At 49.7% G+C, this 15,180-nt stretch overlaps 1 pseudogene; it reads right to left on the bottom strand.

Moving 5' to 3' along the window:
- Positions 1 to 2,313: 2,313 nt before the first annotated feature.
- On the bottom strand, positions 2,314 to 2,865 carry LOC104680669 (annotated as a pseudogene).
- Positions 2,866 to 15,180: the final 12,315 nt, after the last annotated feature.

The raw sequence follows: 15,180 nt of genomic DNA, 5'->3' as shown, positions 1-15,180 counted from the left end.
CTCCTGACTTCGTGATCCGCCCGTCTCTGCCTCCCAAAGTGCTGGGATTACAGGCTTGAGCCACCGCGCCCGGCCCTAATTTTCATTTTGTTTTATTTTGAGACACTGTCTCTGTCTGTCACCCAGGCTGGAGTGCAGTGGCATGATCATAGTTCACTGCAGCCTCCTGGGCTCAAGGAATCCTCCCACCTCAGCCTCCCAAGTAGCTGAGACTGCAGGTGTGTGCCACCAAGCTCAGCTAATTTTTGAATTTTTTGTAGAAAGAGCACTCACTCTGCTGCTCAGGCTGGTCTCAAATTCCTGGCCTCAAGCAGTCCTCCCATCTCTGCCTCCCAAAGTGCTGGGATTACAAGCATGAGACACTGTGCCCCAGCCCCACCCCCTAGCTTCCTATTTCCTTCCTCCCTCCCTGTCTCTCCTTATCTCTCATGTCTTATCTTCCTGTCTTTCTCTGTCTGTCTCTATTTCTCTGTCTTGCCTTTTTTTTTTTTTTTTTTTTTTTGAGACAGAGTCTCACTCTATTGCCCAGGCTGGAGTGCCATGGCGCAATCTCGGCTTACTGCAACCTCCACCTCCCAGGTTCAAGTGATTCTCCTGCCTCAGCCTCCCAAGTAGCTGAGATTACAGGCGTGTGCCACTCCACTATGCTAATTTTTGTATTTTTAGTAGAGATGGTGTTTTACCACGTTGGTCAGGCTAATCTTGAACTCCTGGCCTCAGGTGATCCACCCTCCTCAGCCTCCCAAAGTGCTGGGATTACAGGAGTGAGCTACCGCACCTGGCTTCTTTTGCTTCTTTCTGTCTCTCTCCCTGTGCCTCTCTCTCTCTCTTTGTCTCTTGTCTCTCTGTCTCTCTCCTTGTCTCTTTCTATGCCATCTTTTTTTTTTCTTTTTCTTTTTGTAGAGGTAAGGGTCTCATTATGTTGCCCAGGCTGATCTCTAATTCCTGGCCCCCAGCAATCCTCCCCGCTCAGCTTCCCAAAATATTTGTGTCATCTTTCTATCTTTGTCTATCTCATTTCTCATCTCTCTCCCTGTCTCTCTCCCTGTCTCTCTCCCTGTCTCTCTCTCTGTCTCTGTCTCATCTCTCTGTCTCACTTTTGTCTCTGTCTCTCTATCTCTGTCTCCCTGTCTCTCTTTCCCTGTTTTTCTGTGTCTCCCTTTCTCTCTTTGCCTTTTTCTCTGTGTCTCTGTCTCTCTGTGTGTCTCTCTCTCATCTCTCTCTGTCTCTGTTTCACCTGTCTCTGTCTCTCCCTGTCTATCTCTCTGTGTCTCTGTCTCTCACTGCCTCTGTCTCTCCTTGTTTCTCTGTTTCTTTGTCTCTTTTTTTTATTTTTGGAGACAGAGTCTCACTCTGTGGCCCAGGCTGGAGGGCAGTGGTGCAACCTTGCTCACTGCAACCTCTGTTTCCCAGTTCAAGTGATTCTCCTCCCTCAGCTTCCCAAGTAACTGGGATTACAGGCCCCCCACCATCATGCCTGGCTAATTTTTGTATTTTTGTAGACATGGGGTTTCACCATGTTGGTAAGACTGGTCTCGAACTCCTGACCTCAAGTGATCCACCCGCCTCAGCCTCCCAAAGTGCTGGGATTACAGGCGTGAGCCATTGTGCCCGGCCCCACTTCCATTTTTAGGTGGGGAAATAGGGCCTTGTTCCTGAAGAGTCTCGTGCAGGTGTCCCAGCCCCAGTGGCTTCACAGTCACCCTGGTCCAGCTGCTGGGCTCTGTGACTCTGCGGCTATCCTGGGCCTCCCGTTCTAGGGGCCTGTCCTATAAATGGTCAGCCCAGAAGGTTCCACCCCGACATACTGGACAGTGACACCCCCACCTCCCAGAGCTGGTTTTCCAGCAGGCAGTCTGGTGGGAAGCCCAGGCCACGTCCCCGTGGTGTTGGCTGCTGCCTGGTGCAAGCCAGGAATGGGCACCGGAGGTGATGTTTAGGGCGAGGCTTTGGGCTCAGGTTTTTTTTCTTTTCTTTTCTTTTTCTGGTATATAAACTACTTGTTTTTTTGAGACGGAGTCTTGCTCTGTCGCCCAGGCTGGAGTGTAGTGGCATGATCTCAGCAATGTCTGCCTTCTGGGTTCAAGAGATTCTCCTGCCTCAGCCTCCAGAGCAGCTGGGTCTACAGGCGTGTGCCACCACGCCTGGCTAATTATTTGTATTTTTAGTAGAGACAGGGTTTCACCGTGTGAGCAGGATGGTCTCAATCTCCTGACCTCATGATCCGCCCACCTCGGCCTTTGAAAGTGCTGGGATTACAGGTGTGAGCCACCACGCCCGGCCATAAACTATTAACTGACAAGGCCTACAGACTTATTTCTTCTTAGACACACCCACGGTATGGGTGTGGCCACGGCAGCCAGTGGTCTTGGCGTGCTGGCCTCAGACACGAAGGCCCCAAAAGTGGCACAGCCCTCTATGGGCCCGAATTTTCTTCAGTTGCTCCAGGTCTTCACGGAGCTTTGTCCAGACCATTGGCTAGGACCTGGCTATATTTTCCATCCTTTACATCCTTCTGTCTGTTCAAGAGCCAGTCTGGGATCTTGTACTGCTGTGGATTCTGCATAGTGGTGATCACCCATTCCACGTCATCCTCCGTGAGTCTGCCGCCCTCTTGGTGAGGTCAATGTCTGCTTTGGTCAACACCACATGAGCGTATCTTCCATCCATACCCTCAATGGCAGTGATAGCAAAGGCTATTTTCTGCCATCCATTGATGTTGGTGTTGAGTACTCGCAAAATATGCTGGAACTTTTCAGGGATCACTAGAGACACGGTGGCAGGCTCTGGGGTTCCACGCCAGGCACCAGGCTCAGATTTGGGGTCTGGAAGCCCCACATTGCCCTCATCCTCTCTGGCTTTCATCATGGGGGTGGGGGGCGTTAAGAGGAAGGGGTCCGGGCCCTTGGCATGAGGTTCCCTTCTTCAGGAAGCCCCCCACCACCTGGATCGCTGGGGACCCCCAGCCCTGGGTACCTCCCTCCAGCCTAGCCTTGACCCTTTGGGAACCAGAATATCTCTATCCAGCCTGGACCTTCCCAAGCTGGGGCCTCGAGCACCGCCCCAAATAAGGCAGGCACCCGGAGGTGGCCAGGAATGAATGAACACGAATGAACAAACGAATCGTATATAATCTTACAAACTCAGAAACGTAAGGCCATACAAATCTAAATCTGGCCAAGGTTGGTGGCTCAAGGCTGTAATCCCAGAACTTTCGGAGGCCAAGGCAGTAGGATTGCTTGAGCCCAGGAGTTCAAGACTAGCCTGGGCAACATAGTGAGATCCTTTCTTTACAAAAAATTGAAAAAAATACAGCTGGGCATGGTGGCAGATGCCTGTAGTCCCAGCTACTTGGGGAGGCTGAGGTGGGAGGATCGCTTGAGTCCAGGAGCTTGAGACTGCAATGAGCTATGATCATGCCAATGCACTCCAGTCTGGGTGGTATAGTGAGACCCTGTTTCTAGAAAATAAATAAATAAGTTTTGTTTGTTCGTTTGTTTGTGATGAAGTCTTGCTCTGTTGCCCAGGCAGGAGTGCAGTGGCAAGATCTCGGCTCACTGTAACCTCTGCCTCCTGGGTTCAAGTTATTTCTCCTGCCTCAGCCTCTGTAGTAGCTGAGATTACAGGCATGTGCCACCACACCTGGCTAATTTTTGCATTTTTAGTAGAGACGAGGTTTTGCCATGTTGTCTAGACTGGTCTTGAACTCCTGACCTCAAATGATCTGCCCACCTCGGCCTCCCAAAGTGCTGGGATTACAGGCATGAGCCACCGCGCCTGGACGATAAATAAGTTTTTTTTTTTTTTTTAATTAAAAAAATGCCTAAACCTGGATTTTTAGCATGTTGCAGGGGGCTCCCACCCAAGTCCAAGTTCTCGGAAGCTGGGAACTGAATAATGCATCTCGGGGTGGAATGTTTGATGACCCCCAGCAGAGTGCCATCTCAAGAGCAGGGTCTAGAGTCAAGGCTCGGGGTTCTAATCCTGCCTCTGCCGCTAGTCAACCTGGAAAACCACTTCCCCTATATGAGCCTCAGTTTCCCCATCTGTAAAACAGGGTTGGTACCCATGTCTTGGGGTTTGGGGGTTAGTAAATGGATCTGTGGGAAGCTGAGTCAGGCCTATTGGCGTCCGTGGGTGGTAGAGCCTCTTCCCTCTGACAGGGATGGGAATTATAGCGATAAAATCAAAGACAGGCCGGGTGCGGTGGCTCACGCCTGTAATCCCAGCACTTTGGGAGGCCAAGACAGGCAGATCACTTGAGGTCAGGAGTTCAAGATCAGAGTGGCCAACATGAAACTAAAAATACAAAAATTAACCGGGCGTGCTGGTGTGCGTCTGTAATCCCAGCTACTCTGGAGGCTGAGGCAGTAGAATTGCTTGAACATGGGAGGTGGAGGTTGCAGTGAGCCGGGATCGTGCCACTGCGCCTCAGCCTGGGTGACAGAGTGAGATTCTGTCTCAAAAAAAAAAAAAAAAAAAAAAGGAAAAACAAACAAACAGAGAGATGGAAGGTCAGGTTGCATCAGGAGGAAGCTGGCAACCCCTGTGACTCAGGGAGGTGCGGGGGCTCCCTCCTGGACCCTGGCCACCTCTGAGCGTCCCAGCGGTTTCTTCCAGTTTTTCCTTTACTGAGATCCCTCTGTCCCCAGAGTCTCAGTTTCCTCCCTTCTGAGATGGGCTCACGCTGGCGCCCCTGAATCTTCTTCTTCCACTCATCCACCATCAAAATTGCTCCCACATCCGATTCCTTCTCATGAAGGTCCTTCTCCCTGGTCCAGACTCTCCTTGTGTCTTAGGACCAGCACAGGCACCCCTCTGTGGTCTCCTCGCTTCTCCCTTTATCCCCCAGAGATACCCCACCCTGGTATCCTGAGTCCAACTAGTCCTTCTAGAAACCTCCGTGGCTCCTACCTTCCTCAGAGTAAAAGCCAAAGTTCTCCCCCAGACCTCAAAGCCCTGCTTGGTCTCACTGCACCATTGCCTCTTCCCTCCCTACCCTGCTTAATCGACTTAGGCCACTTCAGCCTCCTCTAAGCTCCTCCGGTGAGTCAGACAGGGTCCTGCCTCGGGGCCTGTCCAAAGGCTGTGCTTTCCAGGGGACCATCTTCCCAGAGACGCCCATATGTCTCCCCCACCTCCTTTGGGTCTCGGTTCAAATATCATCGTCAATCACACTCTCTCTCCCTCCTCTGCCATTAAGAATTTGTATCTTGGCCAGGCGCGGTGGCTCATGCCTATAATCCCAGCACTTTGGGAGGCTGAGGTGGGCGAATCACAGGAGCTCGAGACCAGCCTGGCCAACATGGTGAAACCTCATCTCTCCCGAAAGTACAAAAGTTAACTGCGTGGTGGTGGGAGCCTGTAGCCCCAGCTACCAATCCCAGCTACTTGGGAGGCTGAGGCAGGAGAATCACTTCAGCCTGGGAGGTGGAGGTTGCAGTGAGCCGAGATTGTGCCACTGCACTCCAGCCTGGGCAACAGAATGGGACTCCATCTAAAAACAACAACAACAAAAAGAATTTGTATCTCATTCATGGTGGTGTCTCTGGCTCCTCTACACAGCTGGGGCTTAATGAGTGTGCTCACAGATAATCATACGCTGATAATACCAGATGCCTGCTGTGCTGTAGGCCCTGGGCTATGGTCTGGGGACACAGCTGGGGAAAATTGAGAGCAATCTCGCCCTTGTAGGACTCATGGTCTGGGGACAAAAGTGGGACCCAGAGGACATTATGCACCTGAAGCAATGCATCTATAATGTGGAATCAGGTGTTGAAAAGTGCGATGAATAAAGTAGAATACATGACCAGATGCAGCAGGGGGAGCGCGTTGCCTGATCAGGCAGTCCTGGAGGGCTTCCTGGAATAGACGACATTTGGGGCCCAGGCCTGAATGAAGAGAGGGACATGCCCCTTTGCAGCAGCTCTGGTGGCCATGTGTTTCTCACTAGTTCACAGATAAGGAAACTGAGGCTCAGAGAGGTGAAGTCACTTGTCCAGCATCCCCAGATCCAAATTCCCCAGCCAGGAGCCTGCAATCCCCTTTCCGCATGGTGCCCGGTTGCAGATGGGCAAACCAAAGCCCAGAGCAGCGTTGCCACGCCCCGAGGTCTCCCGGGAAGCTACTCTGCCCTCCTCCACCCTCCCTCTCTTCCCCCGCGCAGTTTTACTGGGGGACTTTCTCACAGGGAGGAAACAGCGACAGCTGGTTTCACAAGTAGGTGGCCCAAGCCACAGACCGGTTTCGGTTTGCAAACAGCTTCTGGCTCTGACTGCCTGCTGCTGGGCTGAGCAAACCCAGAGGTAAGAGACTCGTATCAATCCATAAGAGGAAATGGGCAATCTGTCAGCTCAGGGTCTGGCTCGTGGGCAGCAGGGCCAGGGGATGGGGGGTGCACTGAACCCTCATCTCCACTTAGTCTTGTCTTTTTTTTTTTTGAGAGAGATTCTCACTCTGTCGCCCAGGCTGGAGAACAGTGGCATGATCTCAGCTCACTGCAACCTCCGCCTCCCAGGTTCAAGCTCACTGCAGTCTCAGCCTCCAAAGTAGCTAGGGCTATAGGCACACACCACCATGCTTGGCTATTTTTTGCATTTTTAGTAGAGACAGGGTTTCACCATGTTGCCCAGGCTGGTATCAAATTCCTGGCCTCAAGTGATCCGCCTGCCTCAGCCTCCCAAAGTGCCAAGATTACAGGCATCAGCCACTGCGCCTGGCCACCACTTTTTTTTTTTTTTTTTTTTTTGAGACAGAGTCTCACTCCATCGCCCAGGCTGGAGTGCAGTGGCACAATCTCGGCTCACTGCAACCTCCGCCTCCCAGGTTCAAGTGACTCTCCTGCCTCAGCCTCCTGAGTAGCTGGGATTACAGGCATGCACCACTATGCCCAGCTAATTTTTGTATTTTTGGTAGTGACAGGATTTTGCCATGTTGGCCAGGCTGGTCTCGAACCCCTGACCTCAGCCAAACCACCCTCCTCGGCCTCCCCAAAGTACTGGAATTATAGGCATCAGCCACAGTGCCCTGCCCTTCACTTAGTCTTAATCACGCATCCAGTCAACAACCGATGCTTATTTTATGCTTTGCTGTATTCCTGCATTTTATTTTTCTCCCAGCAAGCATATACTAAGTGTTTAGTGTGTACCAGATATTAGCTCATTTAAACACCTCAAACCACTGGGAAGAATCAACCTTGGCAATTATCTTAATTTCAGACTTCTCTCCAAAATTGGGAGAGAATAAATTTCTGTTGTCTGGAGCTGCCCAGGTTGTGCAAATTTGTTACATTAGCCCCAGAAAACTTACACAGTCCCCTCTCCAACCCCAAGTAAAAACTCCCCTGTCCTCCTGCAGGTCCTCCAGGTCTGAGAGGGTAGTGCCTACCTCCTGCACTCTGGCCAGGAGCAGGAAGGTGTGTATTTCTCTTTGGGGATTTCTGGAGCATGTGGGTTGTAGACTCAGAGACACTTGGAAACTCCAGAGGTTTTTCCCAAGTGTCAGCACTATTCACCCTCCCCTAGCCATTTGTGAGTTTCTCATGAATATATCTTGGGAAACACTTGGTATTGGTGGATTTTGTAGCTTTTGACAATCAAATGGCATCTACCTGGTGTTTTAATTTGCATCTTCCTGATCCCCAATAGATGATCATCTCCTTGCCATCTCATGTGCCACTTGCCACATGAAGAAGATTTCCTCCTTCATGAAATCTTACTCTGTGTTCTTTGTGGTGTTCATTATAGGAATTCTTTATATATGTTTGATAGTATTCCTCCATCTGTTGAGTATATTGCAAATATCTTCCCCTAATTTGTCACTTATCTTTTTGTTTTGTTTTGAGACCAAGTCTTGCTCTGTCATCCAGGCTGGAGTGCAGTGGTATAATTTCAGTTCACTGCAATCTCCGCCTCCTGGGTTCAAGTGATTCTCCTGCCTCAGCCACCTGAGTAGCTGGGATTACAGGTGCCTGCCATCTTGCCTGGCTAATTTTTGTATTTTTGGTAGAGATGGAGTTTCACCATGTTGGCCAGGCTGATCCTGAACTGCTGACCTCAGGTGATTCACCCACCTTAGCCTCCCAAAGTGCTGGGATTACAGGGGTGAGTCACTGTGCCTAGCTGTCATTATAGGAATTCTTTATGTAGGTTTGATAGTATTCCTCCATCTGTTGAGTGTATTGCAAATATCTTCCCCTAATTTGTGACTAGTCTTTTTGTTTTGTTTTGAGGTGAAAACTCCCTCTGTGGCCTGGCTGGAGTGCAGTGGTATGATCTCGGCTCACTGCAACCTCCACCTCCCAGATTCAAGAGATTCTCCTGCTTCAGCCTCCCGAGTAACTGGGATTACAGGTGCCCGCCACCACACCCAGCTAATGTTTGTATTTTTAGTAGAGACGGGGTTTCACCATGTTGGCCATGCTGGTCTCGAACTACTGACCTCAAGAGATCTGCCTGCCTCAGCCAAAGTGCTGGGATTACAGGCATAAGCCACTGCCCCTGGCACCTGGCCTTTCTTTTTCTTTTTCTTTTTTTTGGAGACAGGGTCTCACTCTATGGCCCAGGCTGGAGTGCAGTGGCATGATCACAGCTCACTGCGGCCTCAAACTCCTGTGCTCAAGCAATTCTCCTGCCTCAGCCTCCTGAGTAGTTGAGATTACAGGCACACACTTCCATGCCTAGCTAATGTTTTAATTTGTAGAGATGGGGTTTCCCTATGTTGCCCAGTCTGGTCTCAAACTCTTAGGCTCAAATGATCCTCCCCTCTTGGCCTCTCAAAATGTTGGGATTACAGGCATGAGGCACCAAGGCTTGCCCTCAAGTTCACCTCTATTTTCTACCAAGACATTAAAGTTTTCTTTTGGGTCAGGCACAGTGGCTCATGCCTGTAATCTCAGCACTTTGGGAGGCTGAGGCAGGAGAATCACTTGAGACCAGGAGTTCAAGACTAGCCTGTGCAACATAGCAAGATCCTGTCTCTACAAAAAAATTTAAAAAGAATAGTCAGGCATGGTAATGTGCACCTGTAAGTTTGAGGCTGCAGTGAGCTATGATCATGCCACTGTACTCCAATCTGGGTGACAAAGCAAGACCCTGTCTAAAAAAATAAAATAAAAAGGTTAATTTTGTTATATTTTTGTGTGTAACTCCTTAACCCATGTGGATTTTTGTTTTGCATATGGTGTGAAGTAGAGAACCAATATTGTTTTCAACATGGTCTCCCATTCCCCAGATCCTTTCATGGGATAGCCTCCCCTCCCCACTGCTGGGACAGACTCTCTCCTTCTTGAAGGAAAATTCCTGACCTGCGTAGGGCTGTCTCTGGGCATTTAATTCTAATCCATTGGTCAATGTGTTTCTTTCTGTGTCAGTGTTTTGCTGACTTAATTACAGGCTTTGCCATGGGTTCCAATATCTGGTATGTCAGGTAGGACCGCCCTGTTCTTCTGCAGTAATGCCCCAAGTATTTGCAACCCTGTGCTGCTCCAGTTAAATGTTTCAATTATCATATTGAGTTACAGGGAAAGCTGTGACATGACTTTAATTGGGATTGTGTTGAAACAACAGAGGGGGAAATTAATTTAATGTGTTTATTCTCTCACATCTTTGGAAGCTAGAAGTCTGAAATCAAGGTATCTGCAAGATTGGTTCCTTCTGGTGGGTTGGGACTATTAAATGAGTTAATCTGCATCTGTATGAGCCTCAGCCTTCCTGTCCATGAACATGGTATGCCCACCGTCTCTTTAGCCTTAGTAGTCTCTCTCTGCGTTTTGTGTGTGTGTGTGTGTGTGTGTGTGTGTGTGTGTGTGTGCATGTGTATGTGTTTTCTGGGAGACAGAGACACTAAGTCTTTATTGGGAAGAATGTCCATCCACCTTCCCTCACTGTAGATGATGAGACATACTCAGTGTTAGGGTACAATGGCAGGTTTTAGCTGGTACTTCTTTTCCAAAGCAGGTGGCAGTCAACAATCCCTCAAGTAGTGGTAGCAATCTGTAAACTAGGTTTCAGACTTTTTGGGTGCTATCATGGAGAGAAGCAGATCTCTGGAGTTTTCCTTCTCCATGTTCCATTCCAAGGGAATGTCAGCGTTGGCAGTGGCACAGTGAGTCCATTCGGGACACTCAGAATGTTACAGAATGGCTTTCAAACATTGCCCTTGAAGCTGAAGCCAAAGATGGCATCCACCCCCAGCCCATACAGCTCATTGATCAGTGTGGGCTCTAGGGGCACTTCACCAGGAAAAAGAATGACCCTTTCCTGATGGTGGGTCACCAGCATAGTGTAGAGTGGCTTGTTGGGTCTTTTGGGGTCAAAGATGATTGGCTGGTGACCAAAATGTTTGGGATGTCAAGCACAGAGCAGGCTCCCTTCTCCATTATTCCCTGGGCCACGGATGATTGGGACAGCAGCAGGGGCCCTGGACATGGATATGGGAGGATATGCCTTGGCAATGATGTTGAACAGCTGAGCCCAGCCAGTTCTGTAAGTTGGGCCATGCTGGTACTCATGAAGTAACTCCTCATGCATGGCCTGGGCCCCCTCCTGATGCAGGAATTTCACTGCTGTGCTTGCCATGACCTCCGAGTCCCCACAGCCAGTGGAGTTAAGCCACTGTGGCCCCCAGCAGATGGGTCCTGGACATCCATCTTGCATCATTAATCTCTCTTAATACAGTTTGTGTCTGTTTCCCTACAGGGTTGAAAACACTTTTTGATTCCTTTATTCCTCTTTTCTTTCTTTCTTTTTTTTTTCTTTTTGAGACGGAGTCTCGCTCTGTTGCCCAGGCTGGAGTGCAGTGGCACAGTCTCGGCTCACTGCAAGCTCCGCCTCCTGGGTTCATGACATTCTCCTGCCTCAGCCTCCTGAGTAGCTGGGACTATAGGTACCCGCCACCACGCCCAGCTAATTTTTTATATGTTTAGTAGAGACGGGTTTCACCGTGTTAGCCAGGGTGGTCTCGATCTCCTGACCTCGTGATCTGCCTGCCTCAGCCTCTCAGAGTGCTGGGATTACAGGTGTGAGCCACTGCGCCTGGCCTTTATTTATTTATTTATTTTTTCTTAGATGGAGTCTTACTCTGTCACCCAGCCTGGAGTGCAGCGGCACAATCTCCTCTTTCTTGATGTAGCGCTCTGTCCTGAGCTTCCACAGCACCAGATGATTTCTTCTCCACTATATTCCTGATTCCACTAGATTTTCTCGATTTTCTCACACCTGGTATTTCTGCTTTTTTTTTTTTTCTTGAGACAAGGTCTCACTCTGTCTCCCAGGCTGGAGTGCAGTGGCGCAATCATGGCCTCCACCTCCTAGGTTCAAGCTATTCTCCTGCCTCAGCCTCCTGAGTAGTTGGGATTACAGGTGCATGCCACCACGCCCGGCTAATTTTTTTTTTGAGACGGAGTCTCCCTTTGTCACCCAGACTGGAGTGCAGTGGTGCTATCTCAGCTCACTGCAACCTCCGCCTCCTGGGCTCAAGCGATTCTCCTGCCTCAGCCTCTGGAGTAGCTGAAAGTACAGGCACCCACCACCAAGCCCAGCTAATATTTTGTATTTTTAGTAGAGATGGGGTTTCACTATGTTGGCCAGGCTGGTCTCGAACTCCTGACCTCAGGTGATCCACCCGCCTCAGCCTCCCAAAGTGCTGGAATTACAGGGGTGAGCCACAGCGCCCGACTCTATTTTGTATTTTTGTAGCGATGAGGTTTTGCCATGTTGCCCAGGCTGGTCTCAAACTCCTAAGCTCAAGTGATCCTCCCACTCGGCCTCCCAAAGTGCTGAGATTACAGGTGTGGGCCACTGCACTGCACCCAGCTCCCTTAGGGCCACATTGCTGAGTCCCCAACGGGGCTCCTCTGCGTCGCTTTGCCTGAGCCACCAGCTCCCCGACTGGGACACTGAGTCCAGCTTCCAAGTGACCCTGGGAGAGCATAGCATTGGGATCAAGACCACAGGATGCCACCCTGGGCTCCTCGCTCCCAAGATTTTTCTAGAATCTAAGCAGCCCCAGGACTGCTTAGGGGCAGCTGTGCAATGAGATGTGACCAGGAACTGGCAGATCCTGGGACATTGCTGCTACTGCCTCGCTGCGGTGGCAGGGAAGTGCTTGATAATTAGCAGTTGGCCATTTGGATGATGACAATGTGTCAGAGCGAGACTTTAGGTTGGCTCACACCAGCGTAAACAAGTGAATGCAGCTGAGAAGACAAAAGACACTAAATCCAACCTGGGACGTATTTCTCATGCTCTGACAATGCCCACTGCACCAGGCCCAACCCACCCTGTCCTCACAATGACCCCATGCGCAAGGGGGTGATGAACCTTGCATTTGAGTGGGAGGATCACTTGAGCCCAGGAGTTCGAGACCAGCCTGGGCAACATGGTGAAACCTCGTCGCTACAAAATTGTACAGATGAGGAAACTGAGGCACACATGTGTGTGTCTCAGACTGATGGGCAGCATGGCTCACACCTGTAATCCCAGCACTTTGGGAGGCTGAGGCAGGAGGATTGCATGAGCCCATGAGTTCAAGACCAGCCTGGGCAACATAGCAAGATCCCATCTCTATCAAAAAATAAATAAAAAGAATCATTTTATCCAGATTGATAGTTCTAGGGCTGTTATGCATGGAACCGGAGCCATGGTGCCTGACTCAGTATGGCTGTAACCGCCATACTATCTCCGCTTCTAAACTGACTGCTTTATGGCTAGATCCTCAAGCGATCCTCCTGCCTCAGCCTCCCAAAGTGCTGGGATTACAGGTGTGAGCCGTGCTGCCCATCAGTCTGAGACATACAGATGCGTGCCTCAGTTTCCTCATCTGTACAATTGGGAGGCTGCAGTGAGCCATGATTGTGCCACTGCCCTCCAGTCTGGGTGACAGACTGAGACCCTGTCTTGATAATAAATAAATAAATGGACTGTTTTCTCCTTTTTTTCTGTATTTCTGTATTAATGGTGTGGTCACATATGTTTCATGAATGCTTTGAATCTAGCAAGTTAATACTTATAACTTAAAACACAGATGTGTTTTGTTTTGAAGCAAGAAAAAGAACATGAACAGACACATCTGGATAGCTAGAGTATGTAGCAAGAGACCACTCTTCATCCTTCCAGAGCTGGAACTAGTAACATGAGTTTTCCAAAACAGACGACTTTGTATAAAGCATTTGAATTTTTTTTCTTTTTCTTTTCTTTCTTTCTTTCTTTCTTTTTTTTTTTTTTTTTTTGAGACAGAGTTTCGCTCTGTCACCCAGGCTGGAGTGCAACGGAGCGATCTTGGCTCACTGCAACCTCCACCTCCTGGGTTCAAGGGATCCTCCTGCCTCAGCCTCCCAAGTAGCTGGTAGGACAGGTGCCCACCACCATGCCCAGCTAATTTTTGTATTTTTAGTAGGGACGGAGTTTCACCATGACGGCCAGGCTGGTCTCAAACTCCTGACTTTAGGTGATCCACCTGCCTCAGCCTCCCAAAGTGCTGGGATTATGGGCGTGAGCCACCGCGCCCGGCTTTCTTTGTTTTTCTTGAGACAGTCTCAGTCCGTTGCCCAGGCTGGAGTGCAGTGGCACCATCACGGCTCACTGCAGGCTCAGCTTTCTGGGCTCAAGTGATCCTTCCACCTCAGCCTCCCAAGTAGCTGTGACTAAAGGCCTAGTCATAAGAACCATTCTGTAACATTTGAGTGTCCACCACCACGACTGGTTAATTAAAAAAAATTTCTTTTGTAGAGACGAGGGGTCTCCCTATGTTGCCCAGGCTGGTCTCAAACTTCTGACCTTAGGTGATCCACCTGCCTCGGCCTCCCAAAGTGCTGGGTTTAGAGGTGTGAACCACTACTCCCAGCCTGGATTTTACTCTTATGTTACTTTTTTTCCTCACATTCTCAAAATAAAATATTAAATACATAAATCTTGAGTCAAGTGTATTAAGGTATAATATATCCAATAAAGTACAGTTGAATGAGTTTTGTTTTTTTGAAACAGGGTCTCACTCTGTCACCCAGGCTGGAGTGCAGTCATGTGATCTCGGCTCACTGCAACCCCTGCCTCCCAGGTTCAAGCAATTCTCCTGCCTTAGCCTCCCGAGACGCTGGGACTACAGGCACATGCCACCATGTACAGTTGATTTTGGTATTTTCAGTAGAGACGGGATTTCACCATGTTGCCCAGGCTGGTCTCGAATTCCTGACCTCAAGTGATCCTCCCACCTCGGCCTCTCAAAGTGCTGGGATTACAGGCATGAGCCATGGTGCCCAGCCAAGCACATTTTTCCTTATGGGGATAACAGTGAGTTTCAGACAGTTACATACACAATGGGGGTGTGGGGATAAATAAAAGTGAAGGGCCTTCCTGCAAGAAGCCCTCGGGGCTGAGCTCAGAGGGACCCAGCAGCCTGAGATGCAAGGTTGGCTCTTGGCCACCTGCAGTTGGCTAAAGTCCCATTTCATGGCCAGTGCTACTGAGGCTAGAGACAAATGACCCAGTGGGCTCAAATCTGGCCCTGGATGCTGGACCTCCATCTTCTCACCTCAAAAGCAAGAATAAGGCCAGGCACAGTGGCTCACGCGTGTAATCTCAACAATTTGAGAAGCCGAGGCAGGAGGATCACTTGAGCCCAGGAATTTGAGACCAGCCTGGGCAACATGGCAAGATCCCATCTGTTTAAAAAAAAAAAAAGTGGCCGGGCGCGGTGGCTCAAGCCTGTAATCCCAGCACTTTGGGAGGCCGAGACGGGTGGATCACAAGGTCGGGAGATCGAGACCATCCTGGCTAACATAGTGAAACCCCGTCTCTACTAAAAAATACAAAAAACTAGCTGGGCGAGGTGGCGGGCGCCTGTAGTCCCAGCTACTCAGGAGGCTGAGGCAGGAGAATGGCGTAAACCCGGGAGGCGGAGCTTGCAGTGAGCTGAGATCCAGCCACTGCACTCCAGCCTGGGAGACAGAGCAAGACTCCGTCTCAAAAAAAAAAAAAAAAAAAAAAAAAAATGGTTTTAGCCTTCACTTGCACTTGGGAAGTCTAGGTTGCAGTGAGCCGCGATTGTACCACTGCACTCCAGCCTGGGAGACACAGCAAGATCTGGTCTTAAAAAGAAAAAAACAAAAACAAAGTAAGAATAAAAGAGAAAGGTGAAGACCAGACGCAGTGGCTCACGCCTGTAACCCCAGCACTTTGGGAGGCT

Source organism: Rhinopithecus roxellana, chromosome 8 (assembly GCF_007565055.1).
Source record: "Rhinopithecus roxellana isolate Shanxi Qingling chromosome 8, ASM756505v1, whole genome shotgun sequence".
Taxonomy (NCBI): domain Eukaryota; kingdom Metazoa; phylum Chordata; class Mammalia; order Primates; family Cercopithecidae; genus Rhinopithecus; species Rhinopithecus roxellana.
The sequence above is the reverse complement of the archived record's forward strand: the minus strand, read 5'-3'. Positions and strand labels throughout refer to the sequence as shown.